Here is a 19,865-nt window from a genome sequence, read left to right on the forward strand (position 1 = left end):
ACTAGATTTCCCTGATCTATGGCAAGCCCCGCAACAACAAAAAGCATAGAATCTAATATGTGTCAAACCGAATTAAAAGCAATACATGCGCCTTCTGCTGCCCAACCCTAGTCTATTCCCTGAATATTTTGTGCTAATATATTTTTCTCAATCTGAAATTTTTTTGCCTGGCTCGGATGCTGTAACTGCAGCCCAACAAGGGTCCATTCAAAGAAGTTGTTGAAAATGAAGCACAAGATAGAGCCCAGTCTATGGGCAAGTATTTCTTAAAATTGATCTTCCTTTTGAATGGAAAACCCATTAGGTTGATATTGTCATGGTGTACCTGAAGGAGCCTGAACACCACCCCAGTGATCTTACTACTTAATCTGCTTCCTCAAAAGGGATATAAAACACTGAGGCTAATAATTTGAAGACATTGGTCTATGAGTTAGATGGCAATCATAACATCAAGTCTGCATCTCACTGCAACTGCTGTGTGGGGGACGTAAGGTCTCAGTCAATTAAAAGGCCCATTTTGACAGCCCTGTCGATCGTAGGAAATGATAATACTCAGGGGTGGGACTGGCTACAAGGTTTCTTGCCTGTCAGACCTAATCCCATAGATTGACCTTTGAGAATAATGTCCTGGAACACGCATGGCCACCAAATTTGTTTTAGCAAAGCTAGTTCCCTTGATGAGTGACTTAAGAATTACATCTGTATGCTCCAGGAGACATGGCTGACCTCATTTTTTTAAGTGTCAATGGCTATGCTGTTCTTCTAGATTTTGACTAGAAAAGGTTACTTGGATAGACCCTAAGGTGGCCTGGTGATTTGGTTAAGGCAATTTTTCCATCTATGTCTATGTTCCTCCAGGGGCCACACAAACAGAAAGTATCATGGAATGCATCTCCGATCTGATTATGAACTGGTACAAGGTTAATTGTAGTGACATGATACTCTTAGGTGGGGATATTAATGGTTGATGCATGGAGAAAAGTAGGGTTGTAGTGCAGACCATGTGCTGGTTAAAAGTAAAAAGTACCATAAAGCTTCCAACAATCGCGCAACGCTGGTTGGATTTTTGTATGGAGTGGGAGGTTGCCATGTCAAATGCCATACCTCAGGGGATATCCCTGGGGGCTTCACCTGGAGTAATGGTAAATCTAGTGCTACCTTAGATTAATTCTTTGTATCAGAAAACTTGCTATGGGAAATCCAGAATTTAGAAGCAAGAGAAATGGAATGGACTGATCACACTGGGGCTTTGCTCAAACTCTGGTTCCGTAGCAGACTGAGGTATCCACTAAAATTGGTGATGTAGATATTAACCATAGGGGTGTCTGTATGTCCTGTATGTCCTGGTCGGAGGGAAACTTGAACAAGTTTTCCTTGTTCTGATCGACGCCCAACTTAAGTACTTACAGGAAACCTAACTGGCGATAAAATTGAGAATTGGCTTAAAAATTTTACAGCAAGTTTTGGTTGCATTCCTGGTCATTACATTGCCTCCCAAGTAAATGTGAAGGGTAGGAGCTGTAAACACGATATCTTTGAAAAATACATCAGGTATGCCAAAAGATGGAGGTGCAGGGAAATTAGAAATTCGGTGTGACATGAACTAAATAAGAATTTGATGGCCAAAATCATCATCAATATACAATGTAAGTACAAAAACTGGGTGAAATGGTGGAGTTGCTCAGAAAGAAACGTGTAATGGCAGTGCATGTTTAAGGTTCTGAAGAGTGGCTCCACCAGAACCATGTGGCAGGCAATAAGAGATGCAAAGGGACAGAAAGACTCCTTGGTAACTAACCCTATCTGTGCTGAGAAATGGTCTGAATTCATCCAATCTAGTTTGTTTACAGCGGAACGGTGAACATATGAGGGGTTCATGACGAATATGGAGTGAAATCTGGATTGGGACAGCAAGGGTATTTTAATGGCCGTTGGACCATTAAAATGCTCGAAAGCACCAGGCCCCTGGCTAGCTTGGTGCTAAAAAAAGACCCTGAAAGATGGGCTCAAATCTTGGAGATACTGTTAAAGAAGGTTTGTCAGTTTCACATCATCCTTGACTCCTGGAGTCATGCATTTTAATCCCAGTATTTAAGAAGGGTTCAAGCAACCTACCATCCAAGTATCGATTGCTGTCCATGTTGGACTTGACAGGGAAGATTTTTGCATCCTTTGTGCTTCAAAGGCTCCAACAGTGGGCAACATCAACTCATATTTTGGATGATTTCAATCTGGTTTCAGACCCGTCTGCGCCATTACGCATAACATGCGCTTAATTGACTGATAGGCTATGCCAATATTGGAGGCAGTCCTGGTCTATATATCACCTTTATGGACTTTCAGTTGCCTTAGACAAGGTAAACCATGGGAGGCCGTGGAGCAAGCTGCACAGGTTGGCCTGTCTTCCATATCTACTGCAGACTCTGATACTACTTCACACAGATACAAAGATGCAGGTCAGGCTGGATGGAGTTGGACATTTTACAGACTGGATTATTATCAACAGGGGGTGAAGCAAGGTGCCTGCTTTCCCCCTTGTTATTCAATCTGTACATGTCCACCCTGCCAGCTAGACTGAGGTGTACTGCTCATTGCCTCCTTAGGATAGAGAAAGTACAGGTTGCCTCCTTGATGTATGTGAATGACTTGGTTCTCTTGACCATACATACTCAGGTATGAAGGGATGTATTGGAGAACTGATCTTGAGATCAACCTAGGTGTTAGGGAAATCAGTTGCTGAAAGTCGTTAGTTGATTTAAGGTTGTCACCCCACCTCAGTTCAGCCAGGAAGTCATAGGGAATTCTGAAGCCAAAATTGAAACCCTCTAATGCCAACCTCTTCTCCTATAAGTGTGGAGAGTACCAAAGTAATATAGTCAACACACTTCTGTTGATGGGGGATGTTGCCAAGTAAAGCTGAGACGTATACGTCTCATTGGGATCGGCTGTACCTCTACCTCTCCCTCTTTGATTATCAAAGCTGGAAATGGCAAGGTTATCCCCTTCCCACACACTACAGGAATCTTGATTTTCTACTCCTGCCCCTTTCTGCAGTTGTGTGCCTTAAATCCCCAAATAGCTGGTTGGACAGACCTCTTCTAACCCTGTGACCTGTGTCAAGACTTGTGACCTGACCTTGCCAAATGAAGGAGTGAAAGAAAGAGGGTCAGCCTTAGTCGTGAGAGAGTATTCAGTTACAAGGGCCCAAAGTTGTGACCCCACTTGTGCTAGCATGCTAATTTGCTGACACTTATCTCCAGCCTTACCAATCGTTGCACACACTCGCCAGTGTTTCCCTTTGTTTACAGAAAATGACAGAGTAATGTCGAGAAACATCAACAAAGGTCAACACCAGAGCCATTCACTCTGAGTAGCAAGAAAAAGCCAGGAAAAGACATAGCCTGCAGATACCAGAGCGCAGCCATGCATCTACCCAAAATAGATAGACACCTGCTGCAGCTGCACATCAGAGCAGAAAGGAAATCCACAAGTGTGGCTGAGTCCACCAGCCAGCTTGTACTTTCAGGTTCCCAGCCACAGAGATGGAGAAAAGAGACCCCTTACTCCAAACATACCAACATGGTTCTGTCGGTCACATCTTTTTACTTCTACCCCAAGATGGCCATTACACAGCAAGCCTGTGCAGAGACAGTGGGTGGGACTTAGCCACTTTTGAAGACGTTCCCCTGTACATACCTGCCCCTGAGAGGGAAGGAGAGCGGCGATTGGGTAGGGAAAGGTGCCCAATCCCAAGTGAGGGAAGGATATTTAAGTAGAGAACAGGAAGCAGAAGTGTAAGTGTTTCGTGTGAGGTCAGAGGTGGAGCATGACCAAGAGACCAGCGTGAGGAAGGAAGGAGTGCAGGATTGTGGCAGAGATTGTTGGAGCAATTGATTTATTGCTTTAGGAGTGACAGTGATTCTGCAGTTTGAGTGTGAGTGGCTGTGTGTCAAGTGAGTAGAGGCTAGTGTAGGGAATGAATGTGAAGTGAATTGTGGGTGGCTGAGTAGTAGTAGTGGTGGGAGGAGGACAATAGTAGTGGGCAGTGGGGGGAGTCATTGTTGTGGGAGGAGTTGAGAAGTTGTAGTGGTGGGAGGAGAGTAGCAGCGGTGGGAGAAGGAGAGTAGTATTGTTGGGAGGAGAAGGGAAGTAGCTGTAGTAGGAGGAGGGTAGTAGTGGTGGGAGCAGGAGAGTAGTAGTGGAAGGAGGAGAGTAATCGCAGTGGTAAGAGGAGAGTAATAGCAGTGGTAAGAACAGAGTAGTATTAATGGGAGGAGGGAAGTAGTGATGGTGGGAGGAAGAGAGTAGTAGTAATGGTAGGAGGAGGAGAGTAGCATTATTGGGAGGAGGGGAGTAGTAGAGTCGAGGAGGGGGTTTGAGTGGAGAGCAGCAGTAGAAGAGTGGAATACGAGTAGATGTAACATCAAAGGGTTGAAGCAAAGGAATAGGAGTGATACATCTGAGGGACGGAGGATTGATGCATAGAGCAAGAAGGAGGTGTCTGGTAGTAAGAGCAGGAGAGAAGAGTTTAGTGAACGTGACTGAACCATTCAAATCCAACAGAACAAGTGAAATGCATGATCCAAACTCACATTAGAACACTGAGCTTTGGTCAGAGTAGGGTGAGTTAGGATGTCCATGAGGGAGCCATCAGAATCCGCAGATAGAGTTGTAGACTGTAGGGATAAACATTTAGTAGCACTAACTTGTGATTACAGACATCTGGCTAGAGAGATGGCTCTTGGCAAGACGAGGGAGAGAACAATGGCTGTAGGCCCCACAAAGAAAAATAAAACCCTCCTTAAACTGTCTCCAAGACTGCAAGTGTTTTTCTGTGCCATCTGCGACAGGAGCTACTGGTGTGCACCTTAGATGAAACCTCGGTTTCATAAGGTATATTAAACCTTGCTATAGAAAATGCTCTTAACTCAAAAGGGGGATGTGGGATGCTCACTCTTGCTGTTGTTCATGAGCCATGCTCTCATATCTTCCCAGTTCCATCTAATGCTAAGTACAAATTCATTTTTTTTTCTCTTTATGCCTCATTGTATTTTAACCAGCCTATGCCCTTGTGCATCTTAAACACATTGTGAATGGAATTTGTGTTTGTCCAAATTGCACTTTTTTGCTCAGGACATTTCTCAATAATGACCTCTGCCAATAACCTGAATGCATCTAGCCAGTTACCATTACTCTGTTCCAACTTCACCCTTTTCCTCATCTTTTTGTCTTCTCCCTTTTTGTCAGCTTGGATAGTGCCTCCTCCTTTCTCTCCAGCTCAAGGAATTCCATCCTCCAATATTCTGCATCAGCACCAGCAGCAAGTGCAACACTGCAGACTTCCCAGGCAGCAGCAGCATAATGCCTCTTAATATTGGGACTATTATATCCGCCCACTTTTTGAGAGCCCTGTTTCCCTGGCTCCTCGCTAGCCCCTATATTGTCTTAATGTTTTCTATCTTCACTGTGCTAGAGGAGCCTGGGCTGCTTGCACACTGACCACACTGTCCTTACCCATACTGCACCATCATTTATATCCTTTGCAGTGCACTGCTACAACCCTGGACTGGTCTCTTGTGTTATGCTTCTTGTTTTTGGTATTCATTCCCCACTGATGGGCAACTTAAATTATATTTCCATACTTCCACTGGCCCACCCACTATCAGTGGCAAAACATTCTTATTCATATGATTGTTGAACAAGGAGTTGGACATGGAATTCAGAATCCATTTTGAAATCCACCAGCAAGCCCCTTCTATGCTCGTCCATGGTGGATCATTCTCCTGGCTACAAGCCACCACATTGTCCACAGCCGGGGGCTAGGCTTTGACGTATCTGCACACACCAGTCTGACCTGTCAGCCGACTTTGCTCTTCTTGGCCCTTCTCCCCTGCTCGATGTGACGCTCATTCATTTTCTGCTTGCAATTCTACATGGGTGCAAGTGCTCTTTCCTTCTTCTCGGCTGGAACCTCCACCCCTCCATCCAGTCTGTCCATTTTTAGCACCCACTCTTTTCCTATGGTCTTTACTGTTGTTCCTGTCATCTCCAGAAAAAACTCTTCTCTTGCTGGCTTGATGACTTTGTTGATGGTCTCGTTGATTTGGGAGCCCTCATTCGCACCCATTCTCCTTTTCACCTTTGTCATTCATACTAATGGCTACTTAGCAAATTTAAATGGCTACTGTGAGTCAGGTCGCAAGACAAATCTTAACAGCAAACATAACATCATAACCATTACCATACAGTTATTGACCTAACAACATAAACATTGGCATACTTTTCTTTGTCCTGGGCATGAACTGTTGACACTGCAGTGCTCTTCCAAGAGAACCTGGTATTGCTGCTGGTCCTGCCAACCCCCCATGTATCACGTCGCTGTACCCTACCCTTCTTCTCTACCCGTCTATACTATCTTACCTCTTAACAATTGTGGAACATGAGAAGCAGCTGTATTTTGCAAAACCTTTTTTTCAATTCTAAATTTTAGCCATGGACCCAGCTAGTGAAATGCACTTGTGGTGAAACTAGTATCTGGCTCAGGGGTTAAAGGTACACCCCTGTATACAATGCCTCTGTGTCAAGTTTCAGCACATGCTTATGTGCCCTTGCATTACTGGCTGCTAAGCATTTTAGTAGGAACTTCCCATGAACATCATCAACTGTCAACACTGTACTGTTGGGTGAAATAGCCCTGGATTCCAGAGATCAAGAGGCCAGAGTCAATGGTGGGCATGCCCCTAAATTAAAGGCCAGCACAGAAAGGATGTCCAACAAAAGGCCTATGGAACCAAAGCAAAAAGGAGTGAAAGTGGACCTAAAAATCTGAAGATGCTAAAATGTGCACAAAACTTCACATGAAGGAAGACATGTGGCAAGGATGTGTTGTCAAATCCATGTACAGCTGTACTGATATTTCCATGAAACAGCAGTCCACAGAACCCTAAATGAAATGCCAGAATTGTGTGTTCAAGCAGCCGCAGTGAAACAGAGCATTTTTTAATGTACATTAAACAACATAATGTAATTTCTTTTTCCCTTTAAATTAATAATATGCTCAGTCAGAAGAATGCCCACCAGAAACATGGGCATGGTGTTTTCATGTACATGTACCATTCAGAAATAATGTGCATACATTGTAAATTGTGTGCCTTATATGTCATTTAAAATACATTACGTACTAGTTGAAAGGCTGTTTGCTGAAATGCCATGAGCTGCAGGCTGGCAATTTCTGCATATGTGAAATTAGACTTCAGAGCCCCGCCATTGCCTTGGGGATTTAGGCCTGGTTGTCTTCATTGTCAGTGCCTCCCTTAAATATACAAGAAAATAATTACTTTTGAAATGGGAAATGTGTTGCAAACCAGATAAGGTTGGGTCTGTTCTTCAGCCCTTGTGTGGGTCACAAGTCTCTTAAAAAGTGCATTAGCTTAGTCATTAGTACTTGAAGGGGCAGGCTAATCTAAATACAGACCCCTCTCTTGATGTCACAGGCATGAACAGGGAATCTGAAAATTAAGAAAAGATGGGGGCCAGAGAGATGAGGAGTGAAGATGCACATCACTCTTTAAATGGGAGAAATGCTTTTTATTGTGCAAAATTGACAATGTAGATCGCACAAAGGTCATTCCAGGCATTTAGGAACGGTGACAGTTAATCCCTTCCAACCATGCTAAAATGTTTTTGGGGGACTAACACAACTAAAGTTATTCATGAAAATGTGATGTGGGGGATGCAAAAAGTTGATTAAGCATGCCAAATATGATTCGAAAGACGCCCGTAAAGTGCCATATTTTGCACTGATATAGTTCTAGAGTAAATGAAGAATAACAGTATCTGTGCACAGGAATGATGTGCAGACTTCAAACTAGTTGCATTTGAATAACCTTAAAATGCAGTGCTCAAAAATGTATTTATACATATCAAATTATGGAGATGAAGGGCACTTACCACGTAGTGAGAGTTCTATGTCCCCCAAAGCAGACCGAGCCCACCTGTTGAAGTGAGATGATGAAGTTCTCTCCTCCCCTAGTTGTCCCAAAGCACTCCCCTATTCCCTTGTCCTATCAGCACACAGGTTGGAGTGGGGTAGTGGCACTTTACCAATCCCCTTCGCGAGAACTATGACAAGTTAGTGATGTCATCTGACCTATAACTAAGCCAGCTTGCCTCAGAGATGGACTTTTCCCCACTAATTTCACTAGGTGACCTGTTGCCGAAATCCAGCATTAACATCCCAGCAGAGAGAGGCCTAACCTTGCAGTAGAGCCAGGAGACAGAGAGACAGAGAGACTGATCGGAGGAAGGGGAGGGGACCATTGATTGACCCCCTTTCGCTCTCCCAGTAGTGTGCCCTGCCTTCTCTGATCTGATGCCCAGTCCAGACCTCTCCTGTAAGTAGAAATACCCCAAGCCATAGATTGTGTATGCCCTGTACTCTTTCAGCATCATCTTAGTTATTGCCCCATTGAAATATCCCCTGTTTGCCTGTGTATTTTATTTATTTCCCCATTGAAAAATCCCGTTTCCCTGTGTAGATCCTTAGCATATTTATCAAAATATATCACTTAATTCCCCCATTGAATTCACAGGATCTGTATTGGTGGCATTCAAAACCGACAATCTTTTTTCCAGTGTGTTGCGAGCCGGTATAGTCAGAAAGATTTGCCAAAAGAGTTAATTTCAAAAAGCCCTGTTTCCCCACAACAAAATTGTCACTGTGTTCCCATTGTGAGCTAAAAAACAAATTCCCATTTGCATTTTCTTTATCACATTGCAATTGTGCTAAACATCCCAAAATCGACATTCCAATTCAGTTCTGACCATAATGATAAAGCCCTGCGTGTTATTGTCAGGCGCAGCAAAACACATTTTCACCTTCCCTTTCTTACTGTCATATTGTTTCTGTGAATCACAACCCAAGAAACCGATTTTCCCATTGTGAGCTGACCAATATCCCCTAAAGCCTGCCTGTCCTTTTAAGTGTAAGAAAAACAAATTCCCCTTTTCTATCTATTCTTTCCCATATCAGTGGTGTTAAATAATTTAAAACTGATTTTACCATTGTGCTCTGCCAAACAAATTGTCCTATTACCTTTCTGTATCCCATATTGTTTCTGTGGGCACTACCCAAAAACTGATTTTTCCCTTGTGTTCCCACTTCCTGCCACTGCCTTCCATTCAAAAGAGTCAAGGCTAGTGAATGTTTGGGGGTGAGGTTTGCTGGTACAAGAGAATAATCCTTTTGGCTTTCATTTTCATTGTACGCTTTGAACTGTTCTTTGCTGGTATTGGGTGGGGGGGGGGTGTAAAAGGAAACTTTTGTCCTGCATATGCTAGTGCAATTTCTGTGTTGGTACTTTACCAAAAAGTATATTTTGTCATTGTGTTGCCACAACATTGGTTGCTGATGTAATATGTTTGTTCTAATTTGACTGACATTAATACATAAATATTCTTAATAGACACCGGCCTGGTTCCAAGTCCATTCTGGCACTGGGTATGTGTTGAGGTTGTGTGCAAGACAGTTTGGAGACCTTATCAAAAAGGACCTGAACGATATAAACAAAAGAGTTTTTACGGTGAACCACATTCATTGTAGGGGAAGGAGATCCCTGACTTGTGTGTGACCATATTATAAACTGTGACATAACTGGAGGCTTGTGCCATGAATGGTAGACATTTTTCACTCGTGACAGTGTAGCAGAGCAGATGATTCATTGATGGTATTGTTACATTTAGTGGATAGAAAGCTGTGGCTCATTGTGAAAGCACCATCCAATCCTGTGCACTGTGTCTCAGGGCTGTATGTATAGATACAAGTAATTATTAAGTTATCATTGTGAATACAAACTAAGCAGAAACAGGGTTGAGATTGTGGCCCTTGCATAGAGAGCATTGTAGGTGCTGTACACATTTCATAATGAGCACCATATAAATTAATCTGGCCAGGAAGCACCTTATATCCAAAATTGTTTATTAATGGTGAATGGATAGTACAAGAAAATGAAATGTGGCAATCTAGAATGATGCCGGAGTTCAACTCTGCAAATATGGATATGTGGCAGGATAATGCCATGTTACATCAGGTCCTGACAGACTTTTATATGACACAGACCACCAGAGATGAGCACATTAAAAAGACTCAGCTCACAGCATATATGCGCTTCCATATAGTGATCATGGAAGAAAGATACCAGGAGTGCGTAACCTATGTGAAAAACCAATCTGAGCTTGTGGATCAAGCACAGAGAGAATTAAAACAATTAGAGGAAAAAGTGCAACAGAGCCAGAATTCTGAGGTAAAATTAGAAAACATCATTCAGCAGTTGAAAGACGAGTTAGTGGCACAGCAGCAAATTAATTGAGAGCGAAAATCCAAAATGTCTGCACTAAGAGAGGAATATGTAGACAGTGTGGAAAATCTGAGAGACAGCCAACAAAAAAAAGTGAGCAAATGGTCATAATAGAGTCTGCTTAGTGGACATTTGTGCATTTCAAATGCAAGTTAAACACTGAAAGATGAGAATAGCCGGTTGATCATAAAGGAGGTCGATTACCAGCCTGCGTTCTATCAGGAGTACGCTCTGAAATGACAGAGAGATCACCTCAGTGAAGAGAATAGCAATTTGTGTCAGGAAAAAAGCGCCCTCTGTCAGGAAGTGTACCAGTTAAGGAAGGACATGGAGAAAAGCGAGTCATGTTCTCAGGAATTGACTGACATGAGGGTAGAAAAATGAAATATTAATGGGACATGTGAGGCAAATAGAATTTGACCTAGAGCAGGCAACACAGACCAAAAATGCACAAAGTGAGGAGATTAGTCTCCTGCAAAAGAAGAAGTCTGAGTATGCCCAGATAATACAGGCCTCACAGAAGGAAAATGAGTCCCTGTGTGAGGAGAAAAAGGGACTTAGTGGCCAAGTAGTGGCACAAAGCATAGTAATAGAAGAGCTCAGCGGCAACCTGCTTGCCTTGGAAGCAAGGCGACATGAAGCAACACAGGTTTGATCCCCGGATTCACATTTAGAAACCTCTGGGTATTTAAGCGCATTATAAATCCGAAACTAAGACAAAAACAATTACGCAACTAAAAAAGAAAAAATATTCCTGTAACAGCGCCTCGATGCCCGCGGGCTGGGTGAGCACTTTAAAAAATGAAAAATAAATAAAAAATAAATACTCAAGCCCTGGCAGCAGAGCACAAAACTCAGGCCTCTATATATCAACAAGAGAAAGGGGCTGCAAAAGATAAATCTGAGAGATTGTAGAAGGAAATTGCTAGATAAATACAGGCTTTGAGGTACCCCGAACAGTTAGAGTATGGAAGAGCACCCTCCGACCACGGTCCTTACCAGGGACCTCAAGCCAACTCACCACGTTATATGCGCAGGGTGCTGCCAACTTCATGCCTAGCAGTTTGCAAGAACAGGGAAACATGAGGCAGCTGGACTCAATCAGACCTAGTATAACTGAGCTGGAAGGCCCGTCCCTATCAGATATTGACGGATATTCATCTTAATCCAGATTTAAAAATACACTAGCAGATACTTACGACCAAGAGGGCTCCTATGAGCAGAGGTTCAGGGAGTTAGACTGGCAGGAACACAAGTTACAAAGGAACCACTTGGTCCGCTTTGCAGACAGAATAGAATCAGAGTCCAAGCCTCAAAATAGCATCTTGAAAACCTTCAAACATTCAGGAAGGTGGGGGGAGTTTTCCACCACACCCGGAAAAAGGGATGAGGAAGATGTGTACTCCCCTGTGCGAAAGGGGGAGCCCAAAGGAAGTGACTCAGAGAGCCCCCAGTACCACAGGTGAGAACAGACCAGACCCCATGATTCCGGGAGGGATTCCCAGACTGAGGGAGGCAGAGAGAGTCTAGAGGACAGGGAGTAGACCACAAATAGTAGCAGCTCAGAGGATGAGTGAACTCAGGTGTAGTGGAAAAAGAAGGCTGCCAAACAAAAGAGAGGGCTTGTATAAGACCTAATTCGGCAAATCCAAGCCATAAGAAGCTTCATGACACCATATCCCAAAAATGCCAAATACTCAGTATGGGAGCATCTGGAGTTGTATGACCAGATGATGACATCATTTGGCATCAAAAATTATCACAATTCCATGGAGTTTGTCAAATGGACATTCTCCCCGGAATACTCCAGATTCTTTGCAGAGCTGGAGGATCAAGATCACCATTGATGGTCTACCTACACAGCGACCATCTTAAAGCACTTCTCTGTGCACAGTAACCCTCAGGAGACCTGCAAGGTGGCCTAAAACCTGCAGTGCACAGAAGACCAGGCACCTAGAGAGTTTCTGCAAGAACTGAAGCAGGCATTTGCCCAGACCTCTAGATGGGTGTGCACAAACAGCCGGGATTTCATCAACACTTAGTTCCACGCACCCCCAAAGTATATAATGACCCAACTGGTTAGGGACTTCCATGAGTGTAGGACCCTGGATTGGGTAATAGAACAAGCTACCCAGATTTATGAAGTCCAAAAGCCAGTTGAGAACAAAAATAAACCCAAAGATTCCAAACCCACTAACACACCTGCTGCTGCAAAGGTAATGGAGGTAAAGAATACCCCCATTTTGGACCTAGAAATGGGGGCCTAAAAGTCCTCCTCCCTCTAATAAGCAGAATGAGAGGCAGAGGAGACCCTCTGATTCATCACATTTGGGTGGTAGTCAGGCAGGTTATCCAACCAACTCTTTTCACCTGACTTTGCCACCTATATTAGCCCGAGTAGCAAGGGTAACAGACCCATCTTGAGGTATGTGTGGACTCCCCAGCACAAGGGGCTGGTCCAATCAGGTAACAACTGCCCCAGGAAATCTCACTCAAAACTTCTCTCATAACTTCCCTCAGAACTTCCCTCAAGAAGGAAGAAATACTCAACCCTCCAACTAATGCTTCTTTCCCAGAAACCCTCCAAGCCCCAACTCCAAGAACAATCCTCCTCTTTCTCCCCACTTTCAGGACAATAGAGCCCCAAATCAGGGAGAAGGGAGACCAAGGATGGAGAATTATCAGGGAAACCCTCAATACCCCAGCTTCTCTGGGAGAAGGGACAGCTACCCTTCCAGGGAGCAGCAAAGGTATGACTCCAGACCCTCTTACCAACCAGAAAGGATGTTGCAACTGGAGTGCCAGGTCCAAAGCTTAACCCAAGACCACGGTTGCATGTTGAGGGCTCAGCAGAGCCCTCAAATGAACATGGCTGCCCGGAACAGCTCAACAGCTGGGTCTGGTGCCCGGAGCAATGTCGGGGAGAAAACTCCGACAATCAACAGGTTCCAGAGGAGGAGGTCTGGGGGAAACAGGGATGCAAAGCCCTAGAGGAAACATCCTTTCTCACCTGAGAAAAACCCCTAGAAACCTCTGAACATGATCCCAAATCTCCTACCCCCGAAAAGCTGGAACCTAGGGAACAGAGGGTAAGCAGGAGAAATCAAGGGCAAAAAAAAAACATTTTGTGGAGGAAGTCCGCGTCATCCTGTTTGAAGGGGAAGAATCCCTGAATGATTCAGGGAAGAAAATCTTCTCTTTCAGGGATGGGGGATACCTCCCAAAGAAAAATGGGTCTACCAGAGTACCACTGAATAACGGAAGAAGCTTCATCAGCAAAGCATTATTCAGGAAACTCCCAAAAGATCAGACCATTCCCACATTTAAGTTAATTTATAAGTGGGAAATGGGCCTGGAAACTTCAAATTCCAAAAATCTCCTGTCTAGGTGCATCCTAAAAAAATCAATTTGTTAAGGATTTCAATCAGGCGACGCATATCTTAGTCTCTGCCTAGCATGCAGCGCACGATTGAAAGGCCCAAGGTTTTAAGTAAGATACAATTTTGAGATGGTACACCACTCATATCAGATCCCCTTTTAAAAAAACCCGGGTCACAATAAACCATGAACCAGGCTGGTTGATAAAATATTTTTTTATTTATTTATTTTAAAATTCAAAAGCATCATACAATTTTTGATATGGGACAGCAATCACCAATGGGGTGATAAGAAAAATAGGAATGTAAGCAGCAGGTAATCATGAATGACAAATGGAAAGCAGAATTGAAATCGGACCTTCCCTCCCCAAAAAAGAGAGAAAAACGGATTTTAAACACTGTCAATGTTTAAAAATGACACTCGGAAATGGATGAATAAATGAATGAATGTGTGTAAAAACCTTGAAACAAGTATTATTCCTGACGACAGCAACCATGTAGAAGTACAAACAATCACAAGCAATGTATAATAAAAAGCATACAGTTTGAAATTGAGTGGCAGGTTTTTAAAACATGTTATAGCAATTGACACGTTGGAAACTTGCAAACCTTTGCAATTCCTGCCGTTTACCAAAATGGTTTTTAATAAAAACGGGTGTAATTTTGTATTGGGGTCTAGCTATAGATCATAGGTACAATAAGAAAGTGAAATTAGGTGTCTAGCTGGTAAATTGAGTGAATTAGGCAAAATCTAGAAAGGCGCATTTTAAGTAAAATGGAGTGGTGAAAAAGGAAAGGTAATTGACAAGAACAGTTTTACTCTACACTAGAGCATTCAGACTAGGATACCAAAGAGAGACACAGTAAGCTCCTGGGTTGATTTGCAAATTCAACCCTAGTTCCCCAGTGCCCGCCCTGGCGGAACCAGTCCGATCACCCGAAATAGGATGGTTAGGAGTTACACAAGACAAATTGCTATAGAGATGGTGCTAGCACTAGAAATCAACGGCAGGGTTTCAAGAACGACTCTGACAATATTACAAGTTATCAGGATAAGGATAGGATGACTTAGAGAGTGGGATGAGGATGTGGCAAGGTATACTATGGTTTTCTATGGTTCCTATTGATACTCACAGTTTACTTTTTTGTTTTTGGATTTTGGACAGTCAGCGTTCTGGTCACCACACAGATTTGGTCTAACAAAAGACAGCTGGGCATGAACTGGTTACCAGGTAGCACTTCTGGACTGGCATTTCTGGTCACTGGATAAGATAGGTCATCAGGGTAGCAGGATGGCACCAGCATGCAGTGAGTGGCGGCAAGCCAAGCTGGATCAGGATGCCAAAAGTACCACAGTTTCTCCTGGTTAATGGGAGATTAGTGGGTTTTAATATTGTAGGGTAGGCCTTGCTAGAGCAGGATCAGCAATGCTTGGCCTTGTAGTTGGGATCTGGAGTCTGGATAGATGATGGGTACAGGAAAGCAGCGCAGGAAATCAGAAAGAGTGTCTGTCTCTAGGGTCTTGTCAGGGACCCTTATTTATAGTGCAAAATGGCATTATCAAGGTGGAGGCTGGGCAGGATTAACTACGCACACCCCTAAACTACTTGGTTTGGACAGGGGAGCTAGTCTCTGCCTCGCTCTCAGTTTCTTTGGAATCTGTCATACTTTGTAACTTCTGTTACCCATGCGGCAATGAGTTCTACCAAGTTTTAAAAGATAGCCATTAAAATTCGATTCGAAACTGTGAACTCTTTATATTTTTACTAATTCTTGCTGCAGAGATAAAAAGTCTTTAAAGTTTTTTTTATAACATAGTCTTTGTGACCAAAAGGCAGTCCCTTTGTTACTAGATCCTGTTTTATGTATTCCTCCAACTGCAAGCAACTGTCAATTCCTTCAAGGCAAGGGGGGTTTCCCATCTTAAGTGAAGGTTTCTTCCCCCTTACACTCAACAGGTTAGTGTCCCAGGACTTCTATTGTCCCAGCCTGGAGGCTGACGAGCGTGTGAACTTGCTTTGTCCTGGCTCATACAAAGTTTTTCAAGCTGGTAATTTTCACTTGTGTGTCCTGGATTTATGGTGTGTCTCCCTTCCTTTGGGAAGTTTCAGGGCTGGCAACTGGAATGACTGGTGTTTCTGAGAGCTTGCAAATCCAGCCCATATGTTTGAAACTCTTTAATTTATCATTTTGGGTCCTGAATTAAAACAAATCTGTGAAAGAAGGTAGCCTGTGTGTGTATTATCACCACTAACATAAACCCTGTTCATTGCTAAGTAAGCAGGCTTTCATTAACAATTTATTTTTAAACAGGCCAATTTTTCTTCAGTCAGCAAAGCCCGTTTTTCCACATGTGTTGAAAACTGCTAGCATTTCTTTTGTTAAATTCGGTTTGGCAGATGCCTCAGATTGCCCACACTGTCTTTGCAGCTGTAGTCATTTCCTTGAATGCAGGAGTGTTATCCAAAGCATTGATACATGTATATTTGACCTGGCTCAGAGAACTGCTGAGCCTGGCTACATTTTGGCAAGAAATTAATGCGTGTTCCTGTGCGAGTGAAAGAAAAGTTGCTTATTGATTTCTCTAAGAGCTGGTTTGACTGGGCCTGTCACTCATGAACTATGCCTGGTTTTGGTAAAGCACAGTGAAATATCCTGGCCATGACAGGGCCTTTTTACTCACAGTGGTTTCAAAATGAACAGATGGAATTAGCGTAAAAACAGAATTTTGAAAGGGTGAAAATGTTTCATTTTGTAGGGGATTTTGGCTTTTGCAGCAAAGCCGTGCTGCCTGTTCACTTGATTCCATATATGTCAGAACACACTGGCATACCTTTTCATTGTGTCCCCTTGTTCCATTTTGCCTGAAGTTTGCTAGGTAGGATAATGCAGCCATTTCTGTTGTTGCTGCCAAAATGCAGTTTTGAGGTCCTGGTGCGCACAGGAGCCAGCACAGCCAGGTTGCTGTTTCTTGCGCAAATGCAACTTAGTGATGTGGTGCAATGCCATTGAGTGGTTCAATATATCCCACATATTGATGACAAACGCATAGAACATAATTTTTGAGGTGTGAGCGACGTCCCCTCTGCTTTCTACTTAGGCAGTGTATTGATTTGCAATTAATTTGGACCTAATTAATTCTAATGTCTGGTCCCGACTGGTGGGTAACCCCATGGGCTTTGACAACACTGAGAAAGCATTTTGGTCAGCTCAATTGCTGCTGTATGCGGTTGAATTTCCAATGGGAGAAGAGGTCAACATCCCAGGACAGGTAAGACAATTCCCAATTCCCTTAAAAATGAAGCGAGGACAGAACCTCAAAAACCAGGACGCTTATTTAAATTTGAATTATCACCTCCAACAGCAAGGTTTGTATTTGAACCCGAAACCACTAGTTGACCTGGAACACAACACCATTTGAATATTGGTGGAGAACAGCAACCCTAGAAGTATCACTATGGGCTTAGACACCTTTATTGGAATGGCAGTTGATGCCCTACATTATTCCATTGACTTAGGGAATGAGATCAGCGGACCAATTCCAAATGACTGTTACCACTGTGATGACGATATACCTCCGGAAAAGATTTTCACCCGGCAAAGGCGGAATTTCTATGTGTACTCTTCCTGCTCCTATGGTGGGGAAGAGGTAACCTGTGACATCAGGAAGAATGAGGTGGTATTTCAAGTCAACAGTGACTAACTCCCCTCCTTGAAACCTCATGTCCAGGCTGTAAAGAATGGAGGGGGGTGTCTGTACTCCTGCTCTCTATATGGCAGAAGAGAGGCACAGAGGACCCCATCCAAGATTCTCTATAGGGTAGTGCAGGTCGAGCAATCAAGGCCTAGCTTCTCATAAGGTGATACAGGCTGGTTTTTAAGTACAGTGTAGTCCCCAAGCCCCCACAAAGGAATGTCCACACACTGTATTAGTTAAAACACAGTCTTTATATAATTAATATTCAAGGTTAGGTACACTATCACAATAACTCACTTTGTGCTCAGAAAATTCACAATGGCAAATATATATAGTTCTAAGGTGGTACCACAATTATTATCAGATCTCATTAAAGTGCATCAACTGTACTCTGGTCAAATGTCACACAGATCAAAAAATAAAGGTAACCAACAATAGATATAGGAGGAAATCAGTTGGTTATAACAATGGGCAGAATATTGACTGCTACCAACTATGCACAATTCTGTGTGGAGATCCCCCTACCTGGGCATCCTGTAAATTAAAGATATGTCAAAAGCCCAGTCCTTTTGTCCTATAAGTCTTATTTCCTTCTATAAGGTTTCTACTCTTCCAATGTACCTGGTAGAGCAGAGTTCTTCGATGAGGTGTTGTGTCGCTGAATCCTTCTTGAGTGACTCCCTTTAAAGCAGGAGCCACGGATCGCCAAGAAGCATCGAAGAAGGTGAACTTGGCATTGACGGCATCAATGAAAAGTTCGATGGTGCTGAGCCCACGGCGTCAATCCAGGCAGTGCTCGTTGGCGACGTCCTGTGAGGATGAGGTGTGCGGGGCACCTCAGTGTTTGATAGTTCAGGACCGCAAAGAGTTTCTGAAGAACTGTGGCCCAACAAGGTGGTCCAGTCGTTGAAGTCTTAGTGGTCTTCGGGCGTCAGGAAACCCACCGGCAGATGCTCCTCAGTGCATCGACAGCCTGACCTTCTCCGGCAGGATAAGGCAGGCAGAGGTGCGGACGAGCGCATCCGTGAATCAAAAGTCTTAGGCAAAGGAGCGTGTAGCTCTGGTCATCGGCAGCACGGCATCAAGCAGTCCCCTCTTCTGGGCAACCCAGCTTTGATGGGCCTCCAGTGGTTATGGCGATACTCTGAACCCTGGTCGATGGCAATGGACTTCGACAGCGCAGATGTCCGGGTGCTTTACGTCATTCTCCTCGGCAGTCCCTGTCTCCGGTCAGCAGCCTTTTGAGGGTCTGACTTCCAGGGAGCTTTGGCGAAGGTTAGCGGTGCTCGATGGTCCCTCGGAGCACAGGAAGAGGATGCCTAACCAGGTCCTCTCTCGGATCAGTCCTTGATGAACTCGGGTCAATAAAAATGCAGCAGCAGTTCTTCTTCTTCCATCTGGGCATCAAGGATAAGCAGTTCCAGTTACACTTCAAGTGTCAACTCAGCTTCTGAACAATTTCCTGTGGTGAGAGGTCCCCAGATATACTATTCTGTCTCTCATCCACACTGCTGGGTCACACTCAGCAGTCAATCATACAGAAGGGCATTCATGCAGTCAGTCAGCCAATCAGGCATACAATGCAATCAGGCCATACTCCTCCTTCTCAGAAACTCACAACTAGGAATGTGTATTGGGACAAGTACCCAGCCGTTCAACACTACACACTGCATTCATACCAGTTTCGGGCAGGGCTGTCTCAGTCAATGTGTCATACACCAGAAACCAGACATCCACCACAAGAAGTGCATATTGGTCACACACTCCATTCACCCAGGTCCCCCCCACAGGGTGTACCCACAACATACAGTCAATGGGAAGGCTCCAGCCAATCTGGCTTGGACTTCACAACAACACCATATATGGAACTTCCACCCAACTGCCAGTCAGGGGGAAGGGACAAAGTCAGGGCTTCCCAGGACTTTGGGAAAACAAGGTATCGGGTAATAGAAAGCAAGAGTCCACAGGGGACATCTTGTTTCCTATCAGGAATCAACTGATTCCAATGGCAGGGCCTGGATATACCAAAATGGAGCATACTCAGAGCACCTGTCAAATTCAGCATGGAGCTGCCACCAGCCCATACCCTGCTCTGTGGGCCACACACAGGTGCCCAAAAACATACACTAGGGGCGCAGGGTTGCACCCCCACCCATGGGTGCCATAAGCGTATCCCATGGGTCTGTATACCAAACCAAAAACAGGAAGAGCTGCATTGCCAGGAGTCCCATATGGACTCCTGGGCCGAAGATAATACAGAACACAAATGAAAAAGGACTATAGGACAAGGACAGGGAGGCCCTGTCACTCCAATGCATTTCCAGCATCACACAGGCCAACACATAATAAGAGATCTCTCCACTCCATTGGAGGATACCGCCGAAATGGGAAAACCCAAGGTATTTGCCGGCTTTAGGCAGATGGTTAAGGAACGAA

The sequence above is a fragment of the Ambystoma mexicanum genome, chromosome 9 (assembly GCF_040938575.1).
Source record: "Ambystoma mexicanum isolate Mex_15411 chromosome 9, UKY_AmexF1_1, whole genome shotgun sequence".
Lineage (NCBI taxonomy): Eukaryota > Metazoa > Chordata > Amphibia > Caudata > Ambystomatidae > Ambystoma > Ambystoma mexicanum.